We start from the raw sequence: 11,613 nt of genomic DNA on the forward strand, positions 1-11,613 counted from the left end.
CCTAAATATCTAGACTAAGACTCCTAATAAAAATACATATTTGCACAAGAGTCAACATTTCAAGGTAAATGAGCTCCATTTTTTATGATTTTTCATTTTTTTAATTTTTTTAATTTTGATTTTTCAATTTTTTTGGAATTTTTCAATTTTTTCAAAAAGAAGGAGTTCGTTTTCAATTATGGCAAATTATCATGGTATCTACTCTATACCCCCAAACCTAAACTAAACATTGTCCTCAATGTTTCAAAATATGGAAAGAATTAAAATGCAACATATGGAAAGGGACATGCTGAGTAGAGTAAAAGGAGAGAGAATACCCGATTTCGGCGAAAGCAGAATTAAAACTCCGTTATTCAAGGCAAAAATCCAACATATTTCAGCCGAGATCATATTGGATTAGCAAAATATATACAAAAGGAACAAAAGGGTTTTTAAGAAATTTTATCTACTGGATTATATACAAAAAATTCACCATACACTAACAATCTAAAGAGTTGAGGATCAACCCAAAAGAAAAAGTGTAGAGACAAGAAGTTTCAAAACACTAAAATTGGACTTAAATGGGAGTGAGAGTGAAAAACCGAATGAATCACCCCTAAACCTAAATTGTTCAACAGGTTTACTTTTAAGCACAAAATCTTTTAATTTTAGGGTTCAGGATTCAAAAGGTCTAACTCATAATGGACTGTTTTCGGGATGGGCAAACATGCAATTTCCAACTGTGGCTCTTTAAAAGTGTTATATTTTGAAGCAAAATAGTCCAAGAGGACTTGGGAAGCACACAGTTCCAATCCTAGATTAGGAATTTTCAGAAAAATTGGTTTGACAATATGGGTACAAACCAAATCTAGGTTGGGTGGAAGGCCATCAGATTGTGACTTAGGTAGAAGAATAGGCATATCATTATCAATCAAATCAAAATCTTCTAACTCATCTACACATGTCACATCATGCTCACAATCATCAATCAATTGGCAAGATCACAATCAGAATTATCAACATCATCAACAGATTTATTTCGTGTATCGGCACATCAGGGGAAACATCACATGGAATACTAGAAGAAATATCATGCATTAAGGTCGGGGCAGAGAAGCCTAATGTATTTGAACCCAAAGGTTCCATAACATTTTCAGTATAGACATGTTCTTCTAACATAACATCATAATCATCATCATCATCATGATAGGATTTTGCAATCTAGGATAATTTTCAATCCTAAGGTCGGAGCTATTACAAGAATAAAACTCTAATTCATGGGGTGACTCATATCATGTGGTGTTGTTTTCCTGTTTCCCTAACGGATTCCCATTGATGGGTTTCTCTGCAATCTCGGCTAAAAAATTCCATGCATCATCCACAGATTTATCAATAAACTCACCATTACACATAGACTCAACCATGGTTCGAGATTTAAAGTCTAGTCCCTCATAGAGGATGACGACAAGTCTCCACTTCTCAATTCCATGGTGCGGACATTCACTCAACAAATCATTAAAACGTTCAAAATAGTGAAAAACAGTTTCCTCATCCAATTGGACAAAACAATTGATACTTTGACGAATAGCGATGGTCCTATGGTGTGGAAAAATTTTTGAAAAAGATTGTGAGTTGTCCCAAGTGTGATTGATTGTGGTCTCAAACCGTAAAACCATGTTTTGGCCCTTTCCTTTAAAGAAAATGTAAACAAACGCAATTTCAGAGAGTCTTCGGACATATGATCAGGTTGCATAGTCCGACAAATTTGTTCAAACTCTCTTACATGAGTATAGGGGTTCTCAGAATCGAACCCTCGAAATATAGGAAGTATTTGTATCATGCTTGCATTTATTTTAAAAGGGTTATTGGTTTGAGGTAATACAATACATGATAATGGAATTTTTATTGACGGATACATGTATTCATGGAGAGCACGAGGTTGGCCCATTTTGAAAAGACACAAAGCCCACTATTTGGTTTTTAAAGGGTTTGGATTTTTGGGAAAATTTGGTTTTGGTGGGAGACATTTGAAAAGAAAATTTGGTTTAAAATGGGAGCAAAGAAATTTGGTTTTAAAATTGGGAGCAAAATAGAAATTTTTTTTTTTTTTTTTTTTTTTTAAAAAACAGGGAAAAAAGTAAAGTTAAATTTTTTTTTTTTTTTTTTTTTATTTTTAAGAAAGAAATTTGGTTTTTGAAATGGGAGCACGCCCACTGTTTGTCTTCTAATGGAATGGAAGGAAGGCTGCGGCCCACAATCGGTTATAAGCTCAGCTGGGTTTAAACCCAGAATACAAAATACAAGTCCAATGGAAGAATTTAAACAAGCCCACACAAAATAAATACAAGCCCACAAATTAAACAACAAGCCCAAAAATAAATTATTACAAACCCAAAATAGAAAAATAAAAAGCCCAAAAAATTGGGTTAATTATTACAAGCCCACAATTAAAGAAATTTGGAAGCCCACAGGTTGGGTTATCTCAATGGAATGGGTTTAGGCTTACCTTTTTAGCACAGCCCAGCTGCTCTGATATTGTTGCAAAAACCCAGTTGGGCTTTGGTTCTTTTCCTTGATGGCGTCCCATCAGAGGAAAAACAGGTTCAGAACAGAAGGTCCAACAGCAAATGAAGTGAAGCAGATGCAAATGCAAATGCTATGAAATGAAATACAAAAATAGCTAAGAAAAACACAGATAAAACACAGCACCAATCCCCGGCAGCGGCGCCAAAAACTTGGCAGGCCTCAAAAAGGGTATAGAAATTATCCCCGGCCAAAAACTTGGTGGGCCCGGAGATATGTATAAAATTAAGCGCAATAAAAACGGGGGCCTACAGTAATACCGCAAGTGCACGGTCGTCAGTTGTAGCTCGTGCAAGTACGGGTCGATCCACAGAGATCGGGTGTGTTTTGGAGTGTTCTAGCTATTTTGGGTTCTAGTTGTTATTGGGCTTTAAAGCCTTTTGGCTTAAATTGGGCTTTGAGTACTAATGGGTTTGAATGCCCTTTGAATGAATTGGGCTCTGTAATGTGAACTGATGCTTTGGGCTCAGAGTTTTTGAACTAACAGTTATAATGGACTGAGCTTGACCTTTTGTCCTAGCAGTGAACTAGGCTTTGCCTTGAACTTAGGCTTGGGCTCAGTGTAGTGAACTGAGCTTGGGATTAAACCTGGGCTTTGGAACTGAGAACTAAGCCTTGAACTGGACTGATGGGCTTTTGCTTGGTTGCAGGCTTGGCAGCAACAACAGCAGCAGCAGCACAAGTGCTGCACAGCAGCAGCAGCAGCTTGGCAGAGGCAAGTGGTAGCAGGAAAAGGAGTGGCAGCAGCAGGAGCAAAAGCTGCACAGCAAGGCCAAGAAAAAGAAGTAGCAGCAGCACAAGGCCAAGGAAGAAAAGCAATGCAGCAGTGGTAGCAGGGGAAAGGAAGGCAATGCAGCAGCAGCACAAGTGCTGCACAGCAGCTGCAGGGAAAAAGCAACAGCAACAGCAGCTGCAGCAGTGGAATAAGAGAAGTAACAAGAAAAGAAGTAGCAGCAATAGCACAAGCAGGGAAGAAAACAGCAAACAAAATGAACATGGAAGTGAAAGTAAAACAGTGGCAGAAACAAAGAACAAAGCAAGATGAACCAAGGCCTAAGGCCAAGGGCAAGGGTGATAGTGAAGAAACTGAAAGTGATAACAATGCAAGTAGTAGCAGTGGCTCTAGGCATACCTAAGGAATGGGAGGAGAATTAGCTTGCTATGAGCACTAATTCCTCCCATTGCTCAATCACAACAATGCAATAGAGTTAAGCAAATACAAGGAGTGGGAAGAAAATTAGCTTGCTATGAGCACTAATTTCTCCCCACTGCTCAATCAAAACAGTGCTTCAAAGGCTTCTAGCCTAGCATTCCATCAAACTAACATCACATGACAGTGAATTGAAACAACAAATGAACTTTTAACTAACAGTGAGCATCAACAGTGAACTAACATGACAAATTAAAATTAAACAGGAACTAACAGACATTTAAACAACAAATATAAACATTAACAGTGATATGAAAATAAATGAAAATTGAACTGAACATGAAAATTAACATTAAAATTAAAATTAAATTAAAACTGAAATTCAACCCTAATTGGTTACTTGGTTAATCCAAGAACAACTTTTAACAGTGGCAACAACATCCATATTTATAGGTTACAACAAACCCTAAATTTTCGAAACCCTAAATTGAAATTAGGGTTTTCTCAAATTCCCAAAATTACTCACTGATTTCGTTGTCCCCTCTGCGATTAAGCTCATACCCATGCTTTATCTTCTTCTTCTGCTCCTGTCTCTTCAAGTTTTGTCCCCTTTGCGATTATGTAACCCTAGCTTCTCACTGTTCTAGCTTGTAGCACCTAGTTAGATGCTAAAAACGAGACAAGGGAGAAACTTGGGGTGGGGTGGTGATGTACGGTGTGGTGTGGTGGCTGTTGCGACAAGGCAGAGAAGCAGGAGCTCGAGTTGCAGAGCTCTGCAACTGTCGGGTGAAGGAGGAGGAAAAGAAAGAGAAGGGAAGAGGAAGAATGAGGTTGTTTCGATAGTTTTAGGGTATGGGATGTTATGGTGTGAGGCGGGTCCATCAAGAGGTGATGTTTCGTGAGATGGGCCGTGGGATGTGAAGCTGGTAGGTGGATCAGATGGTTCCTCCTGAAGAGGCTGGTAGCGACCGTCAGATTTTTTGATACAACGAAGTTAACGGCTCTAGATGGGGTTAGGTGTTGTAGTGTTAAGCGGAAGTATCGGGATTTGATGAACAGCAAGGGAGCGACTGTTGGATTCAACTACCATCTAATCTGAAGGCTTGGAATTTCAGCGCTGTGGTGCTTGGCAGAGACTTCAGATTTTGATGCTCTATGAAGGAGCGACCATCGGATGCTTCTGAGAACTGATCTGATGGCTGAGAACGGAGGCGTTTTTGTGTGTAGAAAATGAGGTTGTGCGCACCATTCTTCGCGGCTTCCTTGCGTGATTTCTCCCGGCTTTTCACTACTTTTCTGCTCTTTTCCGCTCCGCGACTCATCCGAACTTTATTTATTACCTAAAAAATGCAAAATTAAGTAAGAAAAATATTTATTCTTGAAAACAATGAAAATACAGAATATGGGATAAAATGTAGAATTAATGCACAAAAGATGAGTAAATGCCAACAAAAAGGGATAAATATATACAATATTTGGCACTCATCAAATACCCCCAAACCTGAATTTTACTTGTCCTCAAGTAAAACAAAACTAAGGAAATCCTAACTATACCACTGTCGCTGGTCTCTCGAATGCATTTAGCGTATGCACTAAGCCTTTTAAACCACTAAGTGTCCCTAGTGGACGAGTTGAAGTCTCGTGAAGGTTTACCAGAGGTGTGCCTACAAAACCTAAGGACAAAATATAAGCTCAGATTCCATCAAATGTGACTTAGGAGAAGTTTATTTGGTACCTAAAAATGCAAAATTAGTTAATAAAAATATTTATTCTTGAAAACAAGGAAAATACAGAATATGGGATAAAATGTAGAATTAATGCACAAAAGATGAGTTAAATGCCAAGAAAAATATATAGAAATATGCACTTTTTAGCACTCATCATTGGGATAGATCATAGAAGAGGGACGCAACCTTAGGAGAAGTTTAGAACCCAACAGAGAAGAATCAGTCGAGTTGCAGAGCGAGTTACACCAGCAGGAAAAGAAGAAGAAGCTGAAGAACAAACGCCATTCAAAACAGTTGTTCTGTCAGTCTTAATATCTCAACACTTAGGCGTCTCAATTTGTAACACTGCTACAGTAACCAACAAGTCTCTGTAACAGTTCGTCGTTTGTAACAACTTCTTTGTAGTGCCAGTACAGCGTTGCAAACTGTCTGTTTTATTGTCTTCCTTCCTTTTAATCAACTTTTGAACCATAAACCAATATTTTAAGCAAGTGATTAATATGAGGAGCCAAACCCCATTGCTGAGGCGATAGAGGAAGCTATTTTTCCAACAAAATGTGAAATATTCTGTTTTATCTTTTTATTTGCAATTTTATTATGATTATTTGCCTTGAACTAATATCGAATATGATTTTTATTTGAGTAATTGTGATCTATTTTGATGGAGTATGCTTTGTTTAAGACTTTTGATGCTTCATACTTGGTATTTACAATTATTGCTTTTGAAAATCTACTTGTTGCAATAGTAAGAATCAAATTGAACAAGAAAATTGCATAAATACAAAGATTGGATTAAATCACCTTAAACTTGGAAAATAGTGGAATCTTAGCCTCAGTGTTCTTTTAATATTGATACCAACTTTGTCAGTGTTTGTTATAATTATTTGTGAGTTTTCTATTTAGTTTTGAATTTAAGTCTAAAGTTATCCTTCACAAGTTCGAGAATCGAATCACTTTTTACCACTATCTACAAATCACATCAATTTTTGGCGCCGCCGACGCGGACTTGTTTTTAGGGTTTTAGATTTATTTATTTTTTATTTTTTATTTTAATTATTTTTGTTCTTTTTTATGTTTTTGAGCATTTATCTTGTGTCTACAGGGTCTGGATCATAAATAAAAGTGAGCCGAAGAGTTTGGTGATTTCATAAAGACTTGGAGCTAAAGATTAAAGCAAAAAGAACAGAAAAGAAGACAATTTTATTTTAGACAATTTTAGTTTAAGGTTTGTTTATTTTCTTTTAGAAAAAAAAAACTGTATTAGGGTTTATTATTTTTGTAATTTTTCTTTTCTTTTTGGACTTTTGGACTTTTGGACTTTGGGACATTATTTTTATTACCCTACGTAAGCGTACCTTAAATATAAACTGTTTGCAGAGAAGGAGGACAATTACGATATTGTCTCTGCACCTTGGGTTCGTACACTTGACATCGGAGTCAGTGGCCCGAGTCGACTACAACCGATTCATCCCCCGTCTGGAATGGGAGGTAAGATTCCAAACACTCGCGAATCCCCTGTTAGCGAGTTACTGGACTCCTTCGTATGCATATATGTTGAGGACTGAATACGGACATTTATTTTTCTAGTAAAGGGCAAGGCCTGGCCATACAAGATAAGGGTTCAGATTTCATCACCGTTCTCTTCTTGCCCACTTTAGGAACACGTAACCTACGCGAACCTAAGCCTAAAATTTTGACTAGAACGAGACTGATAGGGTAACGAGCTTAACAGGAAAGTCATTCGAAAAATATTGGTTACTCTTTTAAGCATACTTCGAAGTTCTTGACGGTTTCTGTAAGTTGAATGCGTGACTGCGCCGCCTTGTAATACCGGTGAGGCCTTGGGTATCAAAGCTCCACCGAGCTTCCCTCGCCTCTATTCAACTTACGTTAACTCGGATTGATTCCAGAGGGGTTTGCTTAAATTGTAACGAATTCCCGTTCGAAGGATTAGAAGCTGGTCTAGAAACAATCTAAGTGGAGCCATCATGCTTTTTGTTTGCTAGAAATCAATAGGTTTGATTTGGTTGAGTCGGCCTTGATCTGTGTTTGCTTACCCTTCCAATTTAGAAAATTCTATTGTATGCCTGAACGTAAAAGAGACGCACTAGGTAGATTTGTTAAAGAGAAACCTAGTAGTTCGAAGCGTCTCGATTACCTTAATCTAGAGAGTACGACTTTTGAAGAGTCTGTTTTTGAACGTCCTTTGACTGAGGAGAGAATCCATGTTGCTCCGATAGCGCCATAAATGGCAACTTTGAAAGCTTTGTTGAATCCAAATAGGACTACTCGTCCCTCATGTATCAGGTTAGCTGAGACGGAAGCAACTTATGAACTTAAACCTGAGACCTTACAGCTACTCCCAATCGTTTTAGGGAAAGAAAATGAAAACCCCTATTTCCATGTTAGGGACTTTGAGGAAATTTGTAGTACCCCCCAGGATTAGAAACTTAGATGATGATGCTTTGAAACTGAGGCTATTCCCCTTTTTCCTGAAAGATAAAGCTAAATCGTGGCTATATAGTTTGGCTTCCGGGTCAATCGAAACGTATGAACAACTTACATCTTCCTTTTTGAACAAGTTTTTCCCTAGGCACAAAACATCGTCTATTAGGACACAAATCTGCACGTTTTCTCAACAGGAGGGAGAAACTTTGTATAGGTATTTGGAAAGGTTCAATGAAGGTTATGTTAGTTCAGATCCTTTATGAGGGTTTAGATTATCCCACCACAACCACAGTAGAATCTCTGTGTGCTGGTGGATTTGAGAACCAAACAGTTGATGACGCGATGACTTATTTGCATGAAGTCACCGAAAAGACCCAACAATGGGAAAGTAGTAGGGGACCCCAGAAAACAATTCTTCTCGGAAGAGGAAACGTTAATAGGGTAGAAGGAGGCTATGAATTAGATGCCAAAATTGCTGCTATAGCGAAAAGGTTAGAAGCTTTAGAAGTGGGTAACACTAGCGGTAGATTGGAGCCTTTTTGAGAAGGCCAGAATAATGAAGAGCAAGCCAATGCTCTATATAATATAACACTAGGTTTGATAATCGTCAGAGGTTTGACCCATATTCAGAAACCTTTAAACCTGGTTGGAGGAACCATCCGAACTTTTCATGGTCTAAGGGCCAGAGTCAGGGTCAGTCTAATAATTCTAATGCTCCCCCAGGTTCTGGCTACACTAGGAATACATCAGGCCCAGAAAATAAAACGACTAGCTTAGAGGAATCTATTAAGATGTTATCAAAAACACAGGAAATGTTAGCACAGAGCCATGTTAGTTTTCAACAGGAAACCAAGCAGAATTTTCAAACTAATGCTCAGAGCCTTGCTAAGTTAGAAATTCAAGTCGGCCAAATATCTAAGACCTTAAGTGAGAGAGATAATGGTAGGTTCCCTAGTCAGACTAATCCCAATCCTAGAGGAGTTCATGAAGTAGGTACAAAACCATCGAATCAATTGAATGCTATTAGAACCCTTAGGAGTGGTAGAATAGTAGACAATCAGGTAACCATGCCCGATAGTGAACATACTGTAGTTCACCCCTCAGGACCACTAGCTAAGGAAACTGATAAAATTTCTGATGATGCCAACTCAGTTCCTGAGAGGTCTGATTCTGTGCCTAGAGCCCCATTTCCTCAGCTATTAGTACCAACAAAGAAGGAATCGAACTTTAATGACATATTGGAGGTTTTTAAGCAAGTTACCATAAACCTTCCTTTATTAGATGCAATTAGGCAAATTCCTGCTTATGCCAAGTTCCTTAAGGATATGTGTACGCGAAAGCGAAAACTTAGCGTCCATAAGAAAGCCTTTTTAGCTAGTCACGTAAGTTCAATATTCAAAACACACAACTCCAAAGTACAAAGACCCAGGTTCCCTACCATTGCTTACAATAGGTAAACCCGGGTAGAAAAAGCTTTACTTGACTTAGGAGCCAGTGTGAACTACTTCCGTACCATGTATACTTACAGCTAGGACTTGGTGAAATGAAACCTACTCAGATAACACTGCAGTTAGCTGATAGGTCTGTTTTCCTCGAGGTGTTATTGAGGATGTCCTTATTGAGGTCGACAAGTTTATTATCCAGTGGATTTCGTGGTCCTAGATACCCAACCTGTCCCTGACCCAGAGAACCAGATACCTGTGATTTTAGGTCGCCCATTTTTAGCTACGTCTAATGCGATCATTAACTGTCGAAATGGTGTGATGATTTATCTTTTGGTAATATGACTATGGAGATGAACATTTTTAATGTCAGTAAGCTACCTATGAGCTAGATGACACATGTGTTGAAGAGGTGAACATGATAGAAGCCTTAGTTCAGAGTCATTACCAAACATTTTTTGAAGACCCATTAGAAAGTTGTCTATCCCATTTTGGTTTAGATTTTGACGACGATAGCACTATTGAACAGTGAATGCTCTATTAGATTCTACCCCTGTGTTAGACACTGATAGATGGAAAGCTAGGTTCGAACCGTTACCAGTTTCTGAGACTACCCTAATTCCTTCTTTAGAAGAGCCCCCAAAGTTGGACCTTAAACCACTACCCGATACTCTAAAGTATGTGTTTTTAGGCCCATCTGAGACTTTACCTGTGATTGTAGCTTCCGATTTGGATAGTGATCAGGAAAGTAGGCTAGTAAAGTACTTCAAGACAATAAGGAAGCTTTAGGGTGGACTATAGCAGACATTAAGGGTATAAGTCCTACTGTGTGTATGCATCAGATTCATTTAGAGGAAGACTCCAAACCTTCTAGGGAGATGCAACGTCGACTGAACCCTAACATGAAAGAGGTAGTTCGAAAAGAGGTGCTTAAGTTGTTAGATGCGGGTATTATTTACCCAATTTCAGACAGTAAGTGGGTCAGCCCTGTTCAGGTTGTCCCCAAGAAATCAGGTATCACTGTAGTCCAGAATGATAATAATGAATTAATCCCAACCCGAGTGACCACGGGATGGCGTGTGTGTATTGACTATAGGAAATTGAACAAGGTCACAAGGAAGGATCACTTTCCCCTTCCTTTTATCGACCAAATGCTAGAGCGATTAGCTGGACATAGTCACTATTGCTTCTTAGATGGCTACTCCGGTTATAATCAGATCGTTATTGCCCCAGAAGACCAAGAGAAAACCACTTTTACCTGTCCCTTTGGTACCTTTGCGTATAGACGCATGCCTTTCGGGTTATGTAATGCCCCTGCGACTTTTCAGAGTTGTATGATGAGCATATTCTCTGATATGGTAGAACGGTTTTTAGAGGTCTTTATGGATGATTTTTCAGTGTTTGGTTCATCTTTTGATGAGTGCTTGCATCATTTGACATTAATGTTGACTAGGTGTAAGGAAAAGAATTTAGTGCTTAATTGGGAAAAATGCCATTTCATGGTTGAATAAGGAATTGTCTTAGGGCACATCGTTTCTTCAAAGGGTATAAAGGTAGACAAAGCCAAAATTGACCTTATTAAGACTCTACAGGTCCCAAAAACCGTAAAAGATATTAGGTCATTCTTAGGGAATGTAGGTTTTTACCGTCGATTCATTAAGGATTTTAGCTTGATTTCTAGACCTCTTTGCAATTTGCTTGCAAAAGATGTTAAGTTTGTCTTTGATGATGCTTGCTTAAAGGCAAGCTTAAAACTTTAATCACTACTGCCCCGATAGTCAAGGCACCTAACTGGAACCTACCCTTTGAAATTATGTGTGATGCTTCAGATTATGCTATATGCGTTGTGCTAGGTCAGCGAGAAAACAAATTACTCAATGTGATTTACTATGCCAGCAAAACTCTGAATGATGCCCAAATGAACTATACAACTACCGAGAAGGAATTGCTAGCCATCGTGTTTCCCTTGGATAAGTTTAGATCCTATTTATTAGGTTCTAAGATCGTAATCTATACTGATCATGCTGCTTTGAAATACCTATTGTCTAAGAAGGATACCAAACCTAGATTGATTAGATGGATCCTTTTGTTACAAGAATTTTGTCCAGACATTAGAGACAAAAAGGGTGCAGAGAATGTAGTAGCAGACCACTTGTCTAGGCTAGTTGTTAGTTCCCCTAATAATTCCCTTCCTATAAGGGATAGTTTTCCTGATGAACAATTGTTCTCTGTTTCCCAATCACCTTGGTATGCAAATATAGTGAATTATCTTGTTACTGGTCGA

The sequence above is a fragment of the Papaver somniferum genome, chromosome 5, assembly GCF_003573695.1.
Source record: "Papaver somniferum cultivar HN1 chromosome 5, ASM357369v1, whole genome shotgun sequence".
Taxonomy (NCBI): Eukaryota; Viridiplantae; Streptophyta; class Magnoliopsida; order Ranunculales; family Papaveraceae; genus Papaver; species Papaver somniferum.